Below are 15449 nucleotides of genomic sequence, written 5' to 3'. Positions count from 1 at the left end.
AGTCCACTGACCAGTAAATCCCTTCCTCTTGTAACCAAGCTCACGCAAACCACCCCACCAACTCCCTCAGTGTCAATTTCCTCCTTCCCCAGGAATGCCAATAGTCCTGCAGGCCATGTCACTGGCAAGTCTGACGAGTCCTTTCCTGCCTGGGATTCCTCCGATGCATCCTTGCGTGTAACGCCTACTGCTGCTGGCGCTGCTGTTGTTGCCGCTGGGAGTCGATGGTCATCCCAGAGGGGAAGTCGTAAGCCCACTTGTACTACTTCCAGTAAGCAATTGACTGTTCAACAGTCCTTTGCGAGGAAGATGAAATATCACAGCAGTCATCCTACTGCAAAGCGGATAACTGAGTCCTTGACAACTATGTTGGTGTTAGACGTGCGTCCGGTATCCGCCGTTAGTTCACAGGGAACTAGACAATTTATTGAGGCAGTGTGCCCCCGTTACCAAATACCATCTAGGTTCCACTTCTCTAGGCAGGCGATACCGAGAATGTACACGGACGTCAGAAAAAGACTCACCAGTGTCCTAAAAAATGCAGTTGTACCCAATGTCCACTTAACCACGGACATGTGGACAAGTGGAGCAGGGCAGGGTCAGGACTATATGACTGTGACAGCCCACTGGGTAGATGTATGGACTCCCGCCGCAAGAACAGCAGCGGCGGCACCAGTAGCAGCATCTCGCAAACGCCAACTCTTTCCTAGGCAGGCTACGCTTTGTATCACCGCTTTCCAGAATACGCACACAGCTGAAAACCTCTTACGGCAACTGAGGAAGATCATCGCGGAATGGCTTACCCCAATTGGACTCTCCTGTGGATTTGTGGCATCGGACAACGCCAGCAATATTGTGTGTGCATTAAATATGGGCAAATTCCAGCACGTCCCATGTTTTGCACATACCTTGAATTTGGTGGTGCAGAATTTTTAAAAAAACGACAGGGGCGTGCAAGAGATGCTGTCGGTGGCCAGAAAAATTGCGGGACACTTTCGGCGTACAGGCACCACGTACAGAAGACTGGAGCACCACCAAAAACTACTGAACCTGCCCTGCCATCATCTGAAGCAAGAAGTGGTAACGAGGTGGAATTCAACCCTCTATATGCTTCAGAGGTTGGAGGAGCAGCAAAAGGCCATTCAAGCCTATACAATTGAGCACGATATAGGAGATGGAATGCACCTGTCTCAAGTGCAGTGGAGAATGATTTCAACGTTGTGCAAGGTTCTGATGCCCTTTGAACTTGCCACACGTGAAGTCAGTTCAGACACTGCCAGCCTGAGTCAGGTCATTCCCCTCATCAGGCTTTTGCAGAAGAAGCTGGAGGCATTGAAGAAGGAGCTAACACGGAGCGATTCCGCTAGGCATGTGGGACTTGTGGATGCAGCCCTTAATTCGCTTAACAAGGATTCACGGGTGGTCAATCTGTTGAAATCAGAGCACTACATTTTGGCCACCGTGCTCGATCCTAGATTTAAAGCCTACCTTGGATCTCTCTTTCCGGCAGACACAGGTCTGCTGGGGTTGAAAGACCTGCTGGTGACAAAATTGTCAAGTCAAGCGGAACGCGACCTGTCAACATCTCCTCCTTCACATTCTCCCGCAACTGGGGGTGCGAGGAAAAGGCTCAGAATTCCGAGCCCACCCGCTGGCGGTGATGCAGGGCAGTCTGGAGCGACTGCTGATGCTGACATCTGGTCCGGACTGAAGGACCTGACAACGATTACGGACATGTCGTCTACTGTCACTGCATATGATTCTCTCAACATTGATAGAATGGTGGAGGATTATATGAGTGACCGCATCCAAGTAGGCACGTCACACAGTCCGTACTTATACTGGCAGGAAAAAGAGGCAATTTGGAGGCCCTTGCACAAACTGGCTTTATTCTACCTAAGTTGCCCTCCCACAAGTGTGTACTCCGAAAGAGTGTTTAGTGCCGCCGCTCACCTTGTCAGCAATCGGCGTACGAGGTTACATCCAGAAAATGTGGAGAAGATGATGTTCATTAAAATGAATTATAATCAATTCCTCCGCGGAGACATTGACCAGCAGCAATTGCCTCCACAAAGTACACAGGGAGCTGAGATGGTGGATTCCAGTGGGGACGAATTGATAATCTGTGAGGAGGGGGATGTACACGGTGATATATCGGAGGGTGAAGATGAGGTGGACATCTTGCCTCTGTAGAGCCAGTTTGTGCAAGGAGAGATTAATTGCTTCTTTTTTGGGGGGGGTCCAAACCAACCCGTCATATCAGTCACAGTCGTGTGGCAGACCCTGTCACTGAAATGATGGGTTGGTTAAAGTGTGCATGTCCTGTTTTGTTTATACAACATAAGGGTGGGTGGGAGGGCCCAAGGATAATTCCATCTTGCACCTCTTTTTTCTTTTCTTTTTCTTTGCATCATGTGCTGATTGGGGAGGGTTTTTTGGAAGGGACATCCTGCGTGACACTGCAGTGCCACTCCTAGATGGGCCCGGTGTTTGTGTCGGCCACTAGGGTCGCTAATCTTACTCACACAGTCAGCTACCTCATTGCGCCTCTTTTTTTCTTTGCGTCATGTGCTGTTTGGGGAGGGTTTTTTGGAAGGGACATCCTGCGTGACACTGCAGTGCCACTCCTAGATGGGCCCGGTGTTTGTGTCGGCCACTAGGGTCGCTAATCTTACTCACACAGTCAGCTACCTCATTGCGCCTCTTTTTTTCTTTGCGTCATGTGCTGTTTGGGGAGGGTTTTTTGGAAGGGACATCCTGCGTGACACTGCAGTGCCACTCCTAGATGTGCCCGGTGTTTGTGTCGGCCACTAGGGTCGCTAATCTTACTCACACAGTCAGCTACCTCATTGCGCCTCTTTTTTTCTTTGCGTCATGTGCTGTTTGGGGAGGGTTTTTTGGAAGGGCCATCCTGCGTGACACTGCAGTGCCACTCCTAGATGGGCCCGGTGTTTGTGTCGGCCACTAGGGTCGCTTATCTTACTCACACAGCGACCTCGGTGCAAATTTTAGGACTAAAAATAATATTGTGAGGTGTGATGTGTTCAGAATAGGCTGAAAATGAGTGTAAATTATGTTTTTTGAGGTTAATAATACTTTGGGATCAAAATTACCCCCAAATTCTATGATTTAAGCTGTTTTTTAGGGTTTTTTGAAAAAAACACCCGAATCCAAAACACACCCGAATCCGACAAAAAAAATTCGGTGAGGTTTTGCCAAAACGCGGTCGAACCCAAAACACGGCCGCGGAACCGAACCCAAAACCAAAACACAAAACCCGAAAAATTTCCGGCGCTCATCTCTAGTATATATATATGTTTTATATATTGCCTACCTGCGAGTTTTATTCAACAAGTCATCAGGAGTGCCACGTCTGCTGACTGTTTATATATATATATATATATATATATATATATTTATATATACATATATATATATATATATATATATATATATATATATATATATAGTGTACATTCGGCGGCACTCCGGTACAAAGAAGCATACAAGCAGGTTGATAGATAGGTTTCTATCAACCTGCTTGTATGCTTCTTTGTACCGGAGTGCCGCCGAATGTACACTACGTTATACCCGTTGCCATACGGGTCAGGAGGGCACCGGACCGATATACTCTGAGACTGGGAGTGCTGCCAAAGGAATTGTATATATATATATATATATATATATATAAAAATATAAACTGAGCCAAGCATTCAGTAGTTTCCGGAGTGCACCTATAGATTATAGGTGCATTCAGGAAACTACTAAATGCTTGGATCAGCTACTATACAGTATACATGTAAAAAAAATTTAAAAAAAAGGTTGCATAATGTAACACTGAGTCTCACTTGATAAACCCAGACTCAGCTTAGTGTGTCCTTTGCATTTGCGGCAGCTCCGAGTCCTCCTGGGCTGTGGTGTTGGCAGGGCACACACAGTCGATTGAGAGCGTGGACGGGCTGGTAGGGAAGGTGGCGGGCGTGCGGTGTGACAGCATCACATCGCGAGGAGAAGCATGACGTCGCTTCCCCCCCATTCGGCCGTGTATGCTGTATATCGTCCGCAGCGGGCGGCAGACGCAGCGGCGGGGGAGGCACAGTGCGGCAATGAGCAGCAGGCTGGGGCGGCGGCGTCTCGAGGGCCGGAGCTGTGCTTACTGAATTCTGCAGCAGACATGGTGTGCAGGGGGGTGCCGAACATTAGAGGGTGCCTGTGCGCACCAGGCACCCCCCGTGCGCACGCCTATGCAAGTAACAAAGCAGGAACACAAAGCACTGGGCGGGCGCCCAGCATCCTCTACGGACTACGAGAAAAGGATTTACCGGTAGGTAATTAAAATCCTATTTTCTCTTATGTCCTAGAGGATGCTGGGGTCCAATTTAGTACCATGGGGATGTACCAAAGCTCCCAGTATGGGAGGGAGAGTGCGGAGGCTCCTGCAACACTGCCTGACCAAACTTCAGGTCCTCAGAGGCCAAAGTATCGAACTTGTAGAACTTAGCAAACGTGTTCGACCCCGACCAAGTCGCTGCTCTGCAAAGTTGTAAAGCTGAGACACCCCGGGCAGCAGCCCAAGAAGAACCCACTTTATGAGTAGAGTGGGCCTTAACAGATTTTGGACACGGCAAGCCTGAGGTAGAAAAAGCATGCTGGATAGTGAATTTGATCCAGTGAGAAATTGTCTGCTTAGAAGCAGGACACCCAACCTTGTTGGGATCATAAAGGACAAACAGAGCGTACGACTTCCTGTGACGAGAAGTTCTCTTCCCATATATTTTCAAAGCCCTCACAACAGCCAAGGACTTTAAGGTAATTTAGGAGTCAGTAGCCACTGGCACCACAATAGGTTGGTTGATATGAAAGGCTGACACAACCTTCGGAAGAAATTGCTGACGCATTCTGAGCTCAACTCTATCCTCATAGAAAATCAAATAGGGGCTCTTGCATGACAATGCCCCCAATTCCGACACACGTCTAGCAGACGCCAAATCCAACAGTGTGACCACTTTCCAAGTAAGAAACTTGACGTCCACGTCCTGTAAAGGCTCAAACCAATCTGATTGCAGGAACTGCAGTACCACATTAAGATCCCAAGGTGCCGTAGGCGGCACAAAGGGTGGTTGAATATGCAGAACCCCTTTCAAGAATGTCTGAACTTCAGGAAGAGCAGCCAATTGTTTCTGGAAGAAAATGGACAAGGCCGAAATCTTGACCTTTATGGAGCCCAAGCGTAGGCCGACATCCACACCTGCTTGCAGAAAGAGGAGAAACCGTCCCAGTTGAAACTCCACCGTAGGAAACATCTCGGAATCACACCAAGACACATACTTTTTCCAAATCCGATGGTAATGTTTTGACATTACTTCCTTCCTAGCCTGTATCAAGGTAGGAATTACCTTTTTTGGAATGCCCTTCCGAGCTAAGATATGGCGTTCAACCTCCATGCCGTCAAAAGTAGCCGCGGTAAGTCTTTATAGGTGAACGGCCCTTGTTGCGGAAGGTCCTCACGAAGAGGAAGAGGCCTCGGATCCTCCAGCAGTAATTCCAGAAGATCCGCGTACCAAGCCCTTCTTGGCCAGTCCGGAGCAATGAGGATCACCTGAACTCCTATTCTCTTTATGAGCTTGAGAATCCTTGGGATGAGTGGAAGTGGAGGGAACACATACACTGACTGGTACGTCCACGGAGTTACCAGTGCGTCCACCGCCACTGCGTGCGGGTCTCTCGACCTGGAACAGTAACTCTGAAGCTTCTTGTTGAGACGAGAGGCCATCATGTTTATTTGAGGTACACCCCATCGGCTTGTTACCTCTGCGACCACCTCCGGGTGGAGGCCCCATTCTCCGGGATGAAGATCGTGTCTGCTGAGGAAGTCCGCTTACAAGTTGTCCACTCCCGGAATGAAGATTGCTGACAGCGTCAGCGCGTGCTTTTCTGCCCAGAGGATGATTCTTGTTACTTCTGACATCGCATCTCTGCTCTTCGTTCCGCCCTACCTGTTTATGTAGGACACCGCTGTGATGTTGTCCGACTGAATCTGAATGGCTTGATCTTGCAGAAGATGTGCCACTTGTAGAAGGCCGTTGTAAACGGCCCTCAGTTCCAGAACGTTTATTGAAAGAATAGATTCCTGACTGGACCACCTTCCTTGGAAGTTTTCCCCTTGGGTGACTGCTCCCCAACCTCTGAGACTTGCATCCGTGGTTAGAAGGATCCAATTCTGAATCCCGAACCTGCGGCCTTCGAGTAGGTGAGAAGCTTGCAGCCACCATAGAAGGGAAATTCTAGCTTTCAGTGACAGGCGTGTCCGTTGGTGCATGTGAAGATGTGATCCCGACCATTTGTCTAGGAGATCCAGTTGGAAGAACCTCACATGGAATCTTCCGTACTGAAGAGCCTCATAGGATGCAACCATCTTCCCCAGAAGGCGAATGCACCGATGAACCGATACCCGGGCTGGCTTCAGGAGCTCCCGGACCATTGATTGGATCACCAACGCTCTCTCCACTGGTAGAAACACCCTCTGCACTTCCGTGCCGAGTATCATCCCCAGGAAGGACAGTCTCCTTGTCGGCTCCAAATGTAACTTTGGAAGGTTCAGGATCCACTCATGATCCTGGAGTAGTCTAGTTGAGAGAGCAATACCCTGCAACATCTTCTCCTTAGAAGATGCTTTTATCAGCAGATCATCCAGATATGGAATTATGGCCCTCATTCTGAGTTGTTCGCTCGTTGCCGATTTTCGCTATACTGCGATTAGTCGCTTACTGCGCATGTGCAAGGTTCACAGAGCGCATGCGCTTAGTTATTTTACACAAAAGTTAGGTATTTTACTCACGGCATAACGAAGCTTTTTCATCGCTGTGCTGATCGTAGTGTGATTGACAGGAAGTGGGTGTTTCTGGGCGGAAACTGCCCGTTTTATGGGAGTGTGCGGAAAAACGCAGGCGTTCGAGTTGCAAAATGCAGGAGTGGCTGGAGAAACGGGGGAGTGGTTGGGCAAACGCTGGGTGTGTTTGTGACGTCAAACCAGGAACGAAAAGGACTGAGCTGGTCGCAATGGCTGAGTAAGTCTGGAGCTACTCAGAAACTGCTAAGAAATTTCTATTCGCAATTCTGCTAATCTTTCGTTCGCACTTCTGCTAAGCTAAGATACACTCCCAGAGGGCGGCGGCTTAGCGTGTGCAATGCTGCTAAAAGCAGCTAGCAAGCGAACAACTCGGAATCACCCCCTATGTTCACTCCCTGTCTGCGGAGGAGTAGCATCATCTCCGCCATGACCTTGGTGAACACCCTTGGTGCGGTGGAGAGGCCAAAGGGCAGTGCATGGAACTGATAGTGACAGTCCAGCAGTGCAATTCTGAGATAAGCCTGGTGAGGCGGCCAGATCGGAATGTGAAGGTATGCATCCTTGATATACAGGGATACTAGGAATTTCCCCTCCTCCAGACCTGAGATCACCGCTCTCAGAGACTCCATCTTGAATTTGAATTCCCTCAAGTAGGGGTTCAATTACTTTAGGTTTAATATTGGCCTTACTGAACTGTCCGGTTTCGGTACCACAAACAGGTTTGAGTAATAACCGTTGTGTTGTAGGTGAAGTGGAACTGGAACAATGACATCCACTTGAACCAATTTTTGAATGGCTTCCTGTAGGATAGCACTTTCTGTCAGCGAAGCTGGTAAGTCTGATTTGAAGAATCTGTGAGGTGGGAGCTCTTGAAACTCCAGTCTGGATCCCTGGGCAACAATATCCTTTACCCATGGGTCTAGGCATGATGATGCCCAAACGTGACTGAAAACCTTTAGTCTCGTTTCCACCTGCCCGACATCCAGGCCGGGAGGTCCACAGTCATGTGAAGATTTTGAGGAAGCAGAACCTGGTTTCTGTTCCTGGGAACCTGATGGTGCAGGTTTTCTGGACTTTCCCCAACCTCCTCTAAAGAAGGTGGGCGGGGGTTTGGATTTTTAAAATTTTGCGGTCCGAAAGGACTGCAGTGTAGGCGAAGGATAAGGTTTCCTAGCCGGTGGTGCTGCTGAGGGAAGAAAGGTTGACTTACCCGCAGTTGTCATGGAGATCCACGCATCCAATGCGTCCCCAAACAGAGCCTGACCTGTGAAGGGTAGGTTCTCCACGCTTCTCCTGGATTCTGCATCCGCAGTCCATTGGCGTAGCCAGAGTCCTCTGCGTGCTGAGACCGCCATAGAAGTAGCCCGTGCATTCAGCATGCCAAGGTCCTTCATGGCCTCCACCATGAACCCTGCAGAATCCTGTATGTGACGCAAGAACAAATCAATGTCACTCCTATCCATAGTATCCAAGTCCTCTAGCAATGTACCTGACCACTTTACTATGGCTTTAGAAATCCACGCACAAGCAATAGTGGGCCTTAAAGCTACGCCAGTAGCTGTGTATAGTGATTTGAGTGTAGTCTCAATCTTGCAGTCAGCCGAGCCTTTTAAAGCGGTTGAACCAGGAACAGGTAAAACCACCTTTTTTGACAACCTTGATACAAAAGCATCAACTATAGGGGTTTTTCCCCACTTTTTTCTATCCTCCTCAGGAAAAGGGAAAGCAATGAGAATCCTTTTTGGGATGTGGAATTTTTTCTCTGGGTTTTCCCAGGATTTTACAAACAAAGGGGTAAATTTACTAAGGTGGGAGATTTTTAGAACTGGTGATGTTGCCCATGGCAACCAATCAGATTCTACTTACCATTTATCTAGCTGCTTCTAGCAGATAATAGATATAATCTGATTGGTTGCTATGGGCAACATCACCAGTTCTAAAAATCTCCCACCTTAGTAAATTTACCCCAAAGAGTTTAAATCCTTGGAAACCGGGAAGGTAAGCGAAGATTTCTTACTTTCTGTAAAATAAGATTCCTCCACCTGCTCAGGTACCTTCTCAGTAATGTGCAAAACAGCCCTAATGGCTTCAATCATTAGTTGCACCCCTTTAGCAAGGGATGCATCCCCCCCCCCCCCCCCGCATTTCCCCATCACCGTCCCCTGCATCAGAGTCGGTATCCGTGTCAGCTTGCATTATCTGGGCAAGTGTACGCTTATGTGGGTATGTAGGTGGGGGTTTTTACTAATTAGAGGGGACCAAATACTGCAAACCCTTCACAGATTTCCTCAAAAACTTTGTCTCTTTCTCAGTATGTGACATCCTTGTAGAGATCTGGGATATCATTCCCCTTAAAGAATCCACCCATGCGGGTTTGGATTCGGAAGGCTGAGAAAGCATATTGCAGTCCTCCTGAGTACATGGAATAGACTCCTCAGGAGAAGATAAACACTCTGCAGCGCAGGACACAGAGTCCTTGGACATGGTAATGTGGGATATACACACACACAGGAAAATGTCAGATACCGTTTCCACCAGAGTACCTTCAGAGAGTCACAGAGTCTAAGGAGCCAGCCACAAAGCCCACCTGTGGGCAGTTATTATGATAAAAGCCCGGCGCCGACTAACTAACCTTAATAGGTTAATTAGTACTAACAACACACTCCCCCCCTGTTTATAACACCCTGGTACCGCAGAGAATAACTGGAGTTATGTGGAGGGCAGCGCTCCCTGTCAGCGTCTTCCTATGTCTGCAGGGAGAAAATGGAGCTGGTGAGTGCTGGATCCGCTCTGAGGAGAAGCCCCGCCCCCCATAATGGTGCACGGCTTCCCGCACAATTTATTATGCTGCCGGAGGTCTTATATGCTAACAACGGGATTAGCCCGTTAGCTGCTTTTACCAGTTTAGGGTGATCGCGTTGGCCCAGGACGCTCCTCCAAGTGACAACACTGTGTGTTGCTGAGCCTTCATGGAGTGCAGCCTGTCAGAGCTGTGCTCCCACCCTTGTGCCGTCATACCCGCCAGCGACCCACTAACCGGGACGCCGGCGCTGTACTCACCACTCTTCTATCTTCTGGCTCTGTTAGGGGGGGGCGGCCGTGCTGTGGGAGTGAGCGGTCGCTTCGCGGGCTTGCGATCAGCACCCTCAGGAGCTCAGTGTCCTGTCAGCGGAGATAGAGAGCCATTAACTTCAAGAGTTGGTTCCTACTCCCCCCCTAAGTTCCACGAAGCAGGGAGGCTGTTGCCAGCAGCCTCCCTGTAACCTAATTACTGTATTAAAACAAAAAACTAAGAAAACTCCTAAGAGCTCCCCTAGCTGTGACCGGCTCCTCCGGGCACATTTTCTAAACTGTCTGGTAGGAGGGGCATAGAGGGAGGAGCCAGCCCACACTATTAATCTCTTAAAGTGCCCATGGCTCCTAGTGGACCTGTCTATACCCCATGGTACTAAATTGGACCCCAGTACCCTCTAGGACGTAAGAGAAATAAAGCAGCCAGTATTTACTCTGCACAGAAACTATATACAGTAACCCACCCAAATCTTACTCTCTCTGCACATGTTATATATGCCCCACCTGCAGTGCACATGGGGGGTAATTCTGAGTTGATCGCAGCAGCAAGTTTGTTAGCAATTGGGCAAAACCAAGGCCCTCATTCCGAGTTGATCGCTCGCAAGGCGATTTTAGCAGAGTTACACACGCTAAGCCGCCGCCTACTGGGAGTGAATCTTAGCTTCTTAAAATTGCGACCGATGTATTCGCAATATTGCGATTACTAACTACTTAGCAGTTTCAGAGTAGCTTCAGACTTACTCTGCCTGTGCGATCAGTTCAGTGCTTGTCGTTCCTGTTTTGACGTCACAAACACACCCAGCGTTCGCCCAGACACTCCCCCGTTTCCCCGGCCACTCCTGCGTTTTTTCCGGAAACGGTAGCGTTTTTTCCCGCACGCCCATAAAACGGCCTGTTTCCGCCCAGTAACACCCATTTCCTGTCAATCACATTACGATCGCCGGAGCGATGAAAAAGCCGTGAGTAAAAATACTATCTCCATTGTAAAATTACTTGGCGCAGTCGCAGTGCGAATATTGCGCATGCGTACTAAGCGGAATTTCACTGCGATGCGATGAAAAATACCGAGCGATCAACTCGGAATGAGGGCCCATGTGCACTGCAGGGGGGGCAGATATAACATTTGCAGAGAGAGTTAGTTTTGGGTGGGTTATTTTGTTTCTGTGCAGGGTAAATACTGGCTGCCTTATTTTTACACTGCAATTTAGATTTCAGTTTGAATACACCCCACCCAAATCTAACTCTCTTTGCACATGTTACATCTCACCCCCCTGCACTGCACATTGGCCCTCATTCCGAGTTGATCGGTCGCAAGGCGAATTTAGCAGAGTTACACACGCTAAGCCGCCGCCTACTGGGAGTGTATCTTAGCTTCTTAAAATTGCGACCGATGTATTCGCAATATTGCGATTACTAACTACTTAGCAGTTTCAGAGTAGCTCCAGACTTACTCTGCCTGTGCGATCAGTTCAGTGCTTGTCGTTCCTGGTTGACGTCACAAACACACCCAGCGTTCGCCCAGGCACTCCCACCGTTTCCCCGGCCACTCCTGCGTTTTTTCCGGAAACGGTAGCGTTTTCAGCCACACGCCCCTGAAACGCCGTGTTTCCGCCCAGTAACACCCATTTCCTGTCAATCACATTACGATCGCCGGAGCGAAGAAAAAGCCGTGAGTAAAAATACTATCTTCATAGTAAAGTTACTTGGCGCAGTCGCAGTGCGAACATTGCGCATGCGTACTAAGCGGATTTTCACTGCGATGCGATGAAAAATACCGAGCGAACAACTCGGAATGAGGGCCATGGTTTTGCCCAACTGCTAACAAATTTGCTGCTGCGATCAACTCAGAATTAGGCCCATGGTTTTGCCCAACTGCTAACAAAATTGCTGCTACGATCAGGTCTGAATTACCCCGTGTTGAAACTGTATCCGGTCAGATGGTCGACAATGTTAAGGTCGACACTCAGGATGACCACTATTGGTCTACAGTGACATGGTCGACACATGAAAATGGTTGACGCGTGAAAGGTCAACATGAGCTTTTCTCATTTTTTTTCTTTTTTGGAACTTTTTCATACTTTACGATCCACACGGACTACAATTGGGAACGGTAACCTGTACCGAGCGCAGCGAGACACCTTGCCCGAAGCACAGCGAGAGAAGCAAGCCATGCGAGGGGACACGGTACACAAATTGGGGTAACCCGTCACTTTACGCAGAAAACAACACACACAAAAAAATGAAACCCCCCCCAAAAAAACTCATGTCGACATTTTCATGTGTCGACCATTAGTCCATGTCGACCATGTCAATGTGAGTGTCGACCTTAATATTGTCGACCATTCATACCGGAACCTGTTGGAACACCCTCTTATTCACCAGATCTAGCCCCCAATTACTTTTTTCTATTCCCAAAGATAACGGAAATATTGAAAGAAAGGCATTTTGATGACGATGACATCAGGAGTAATATGATGGCAGCTCTGAAGGCCATTCCACGAAACCAGTTCCAAAATTGCTTTGAAGGGTGGACTAGGCGCTGGCATCGGTGCATAGCTTCCCAAGGGGGGTACTTTGAAGGCGACCACAGTAATATTCATCCATGAGGTACAGTATGTAGCACTTTTACCGTGATGAGTTCACAAACTTAATTGATTATGCTAATTCTCATAGATTGTAAGCTTTGAAGCTGGGTCCTTTTATCTCTTGGTCTGTCTGTTATTGCCCAGTCTTGAATTAATACTGTTGTATTACTGTTGTGTTCCTAATGGTAGAGCAGAATACAGTATGCTGGCATTACATGAGTAATACCCCTTTTCCACTAGCTCCTTAAAAACACGGGTAAATGTGCGGGGGCGCGCATTTACCCGTGTTTTTCCCTAGTGGAAACGGGTCCCCCGGCAAATTCCCGAACACAAGTGATCCGGGAATCCTACCCGGGTAGCTAGCCGGGTTGAACACGTGTTCAACCCGGCTAGCTGTCTAGTGTAAACGGGTGCCGTGTCGAGGCGACACGGCTCCCATTCACAGTGTATAGGGAGGGCGGCGCTGGGAGATCATGTGATCTCCCAGCTCCGCCCCTGCCGCGTCACTAGCCGCGTCACCAACCTGGCAATATGCCGGGTTGGTCAGCGCTGCTGAAAGGGGGCTGTAGCATGGGTCGCAGCCGTGTCAGGCGACACGGCTGCGACCCGTGCTTAAGTGGAAAAGGGGTATATATGTTCATAAACACATTAATTTACTAGGAATGAAGGCTCTTCAACTTTATGTACAAGGAGTACTATAATTGTATTTTACTAGGAAGAGGGGAACTACCATTGTATTTACTAGTAATGGGGGCACTACTACAAGTCAGCAAACATGGGGGTAATTCAGATCTGTTCACTGCTGTGCGTTTTCGCACAGCGGGCGATAAGGTCCAAACTGTGCATGCGTATGCACCGCAATACACATGTGCGTCGGACAGTAACAACGGGAATCGCCGGTCAGCGACGGAAAGGTGCGAAAAATCCAATCGCGCGGGCGTTCGCAAATTGATTGACAAGAAGAGGCCATTCGTGGGTGGCAACTGAGCGTTTACTGAGAGTGGTCGCGAAAACGCAGGCGTTACCAAGTATTTTCAGCGAGGGTGTCTGACGTCAGCTCCGCCCCGATCAGCCTGTTCGAGTCGCACTGGAAGAGTAAGTTAGGGCTGCGCGGAGACTGCACACACAGAATTTTTGCAGCTCAGCTACACATGCGATCGCACACTTGCACTGCAAATTTACACTCACCCTGTAGGAGGCGTAGGACAGCAAAATTAGCAGCCCAGCGATCAGATCTGAATTACTGGGGGTCATTCCGAGATCATCGCTAGCTGAAAATGTTCGCTGCAATGATGCAAAAAAAGGCACTTCTGCGCATGCGTATGCGGCACAATGCACACGCCCGACGTACTTTCACAACAGCCGAAGTAGTTTCACACAAAGTCTAGCGAAGCTTTTCATTCGCACTGCTGGCCGCAGAGTGATTGACAGGAAGTGGGCGTTTCTGGGTGTCAACTGGCCGTTTTCAGGGAGTGTTCGAAAAAACGCAGGCGTGGCTAGCCGAACGCAGGGGGTGTTTGTGACTTCAAATCCGGAACTCAATGGCCTGAAGTGATCGCAAGCGCTGAGCAGGTCTGAAGCTACTCTGAAACTGCACAAAATAATTTTGATGCCGCTCTGCGATCCTTTCGTTCGCACTTCTGCTAAGCTAAAATACACTCCCAGTGGGCGGTGGCTTAGCGTTTGCACGGCTGCTAAAAACAGCTAGCGAGCGATCAACTCGGAATGACCCCCTTGATGTGTTGTGATATTTATATAGCAAAAGTGCTCAGTAGTACCTAGATTGTGCTCTAGTTCTGGGGGTCATTCCGACCTGATCGCTCGCTGCAGTTGTTCGCAGCACAGCGATCGGGTCGGAACTGCGCATGCCGGATGGCCGAAGGCCGTCTTTCCTTAGCGATTGCCTCTGCCTGATTGACAGGCAGATTGCGGTCGCTGGGACCGCGGACCGTGCAGGGGGGCAGGCTGAAGCGGCTGCGTGATGTCACATGCAGCCGCTGCGACCAGGGTCAGCAACGAGAAACTCCTGGTCAGCCGCAGAAGCTACGCTGGCCGGGAGTTACTCAAAAGTACAAAAGCATCGCTGCTGTGCAATGCTTTTGTACTTGTGTGAGTGGGGAGGGGGGGCGGACAGACATGCGGGCTGGGCGTTCCCCCCCATGTCTGGGAACATCAACTCGGAATGATCCCCTCTGTCCTCAGCAGTTTTGCATGTTTTAAGTAATGCTTTTTCGGAGTTTGATTGCAGCAACTCATTGCATGTTCAGATGCTGTTAGTTCCCAGAGCCCCATTCCTTCCTATTGGAGTGTGACAAGGGATCCCTCCTGCTCCGGCACTTGCATCGCTGGTCTGTGTATACCCTTCACCACTACTTATTAACAGTGAAAGGGGCAGTGCTTGGGATCATGGGACAACAGCTATTTTATTTTTGCAATTAGTCTTCAGGTTTAAAACATTTTACAGGTACACCACCGATTTTCCGGCATCCTCGGTTCCAGTGCCGTGCCGGATTATCGATTTTGCCGGATTAACGGTGGAAACTAATTTTGCACCTTCAGAACATTTCTAAAGCAATAAATAGTCAAATATATGCTACAGTATAATATTAATGAATGAATAAACACAGTAGTGTATGCAAAACTGTTTATAAGCAAAACAGGTATCAGGTTCGTTTTGAACAACCATTAACAGTAAGTGAAACAGTAACTACAAGGAAAGTACTAAACCTCATGCAAAATGACACTAACTCTTACCCTCCCACAGCCCAACTCCCACTACAACCTACCCTATACCTTCCACAGCCCAACTCTAAACCTTCCACAGCCCAACAACCTACCCTATACCTTCCACAGCCCAACTCTAAACCTTCCACAGCCCAACTCTAAACCTTCCACAGCCCAACTCCTATTACAACCTACCCTATAACTTCCACAGCCCAACA

At 48.8% G+C, this 15449-nt stretch overlaps 1 protein-coding gene across 3 annotated transcripts in view; it reads left to right on the top strand.

Annotated features, from left to right (window-relative positions):
• LOC135055867 (threonine--tRNA ligase 1, cytoplasmic) overlaps positions 1 to 15449 on the top strand; it is a 407014-nt gene that overhangs the window by 142748 nt on the left and 248817 nt on the right. The window lies entirely within an intron of this gene.

The sequence above is a fragment of the Pseudophryne corroboree genome, chromosome 1 (assembly GCF_028390025.1).
Source record: "Pseudophryne corroboree isolate aPseCor3 chromosome 1, aPseCor3.hap2, whole genome shotgun sequence".
Lineage (NCBI taxonomy): Eukaryota > Metazoa > Chordata > Amphibia > Anura > Myobatrachidae > Pseudophryne > Pseudophryne corroboree.
This window is presented reverse-complemented; position numbering and strand designations above follow the sequence as displayed.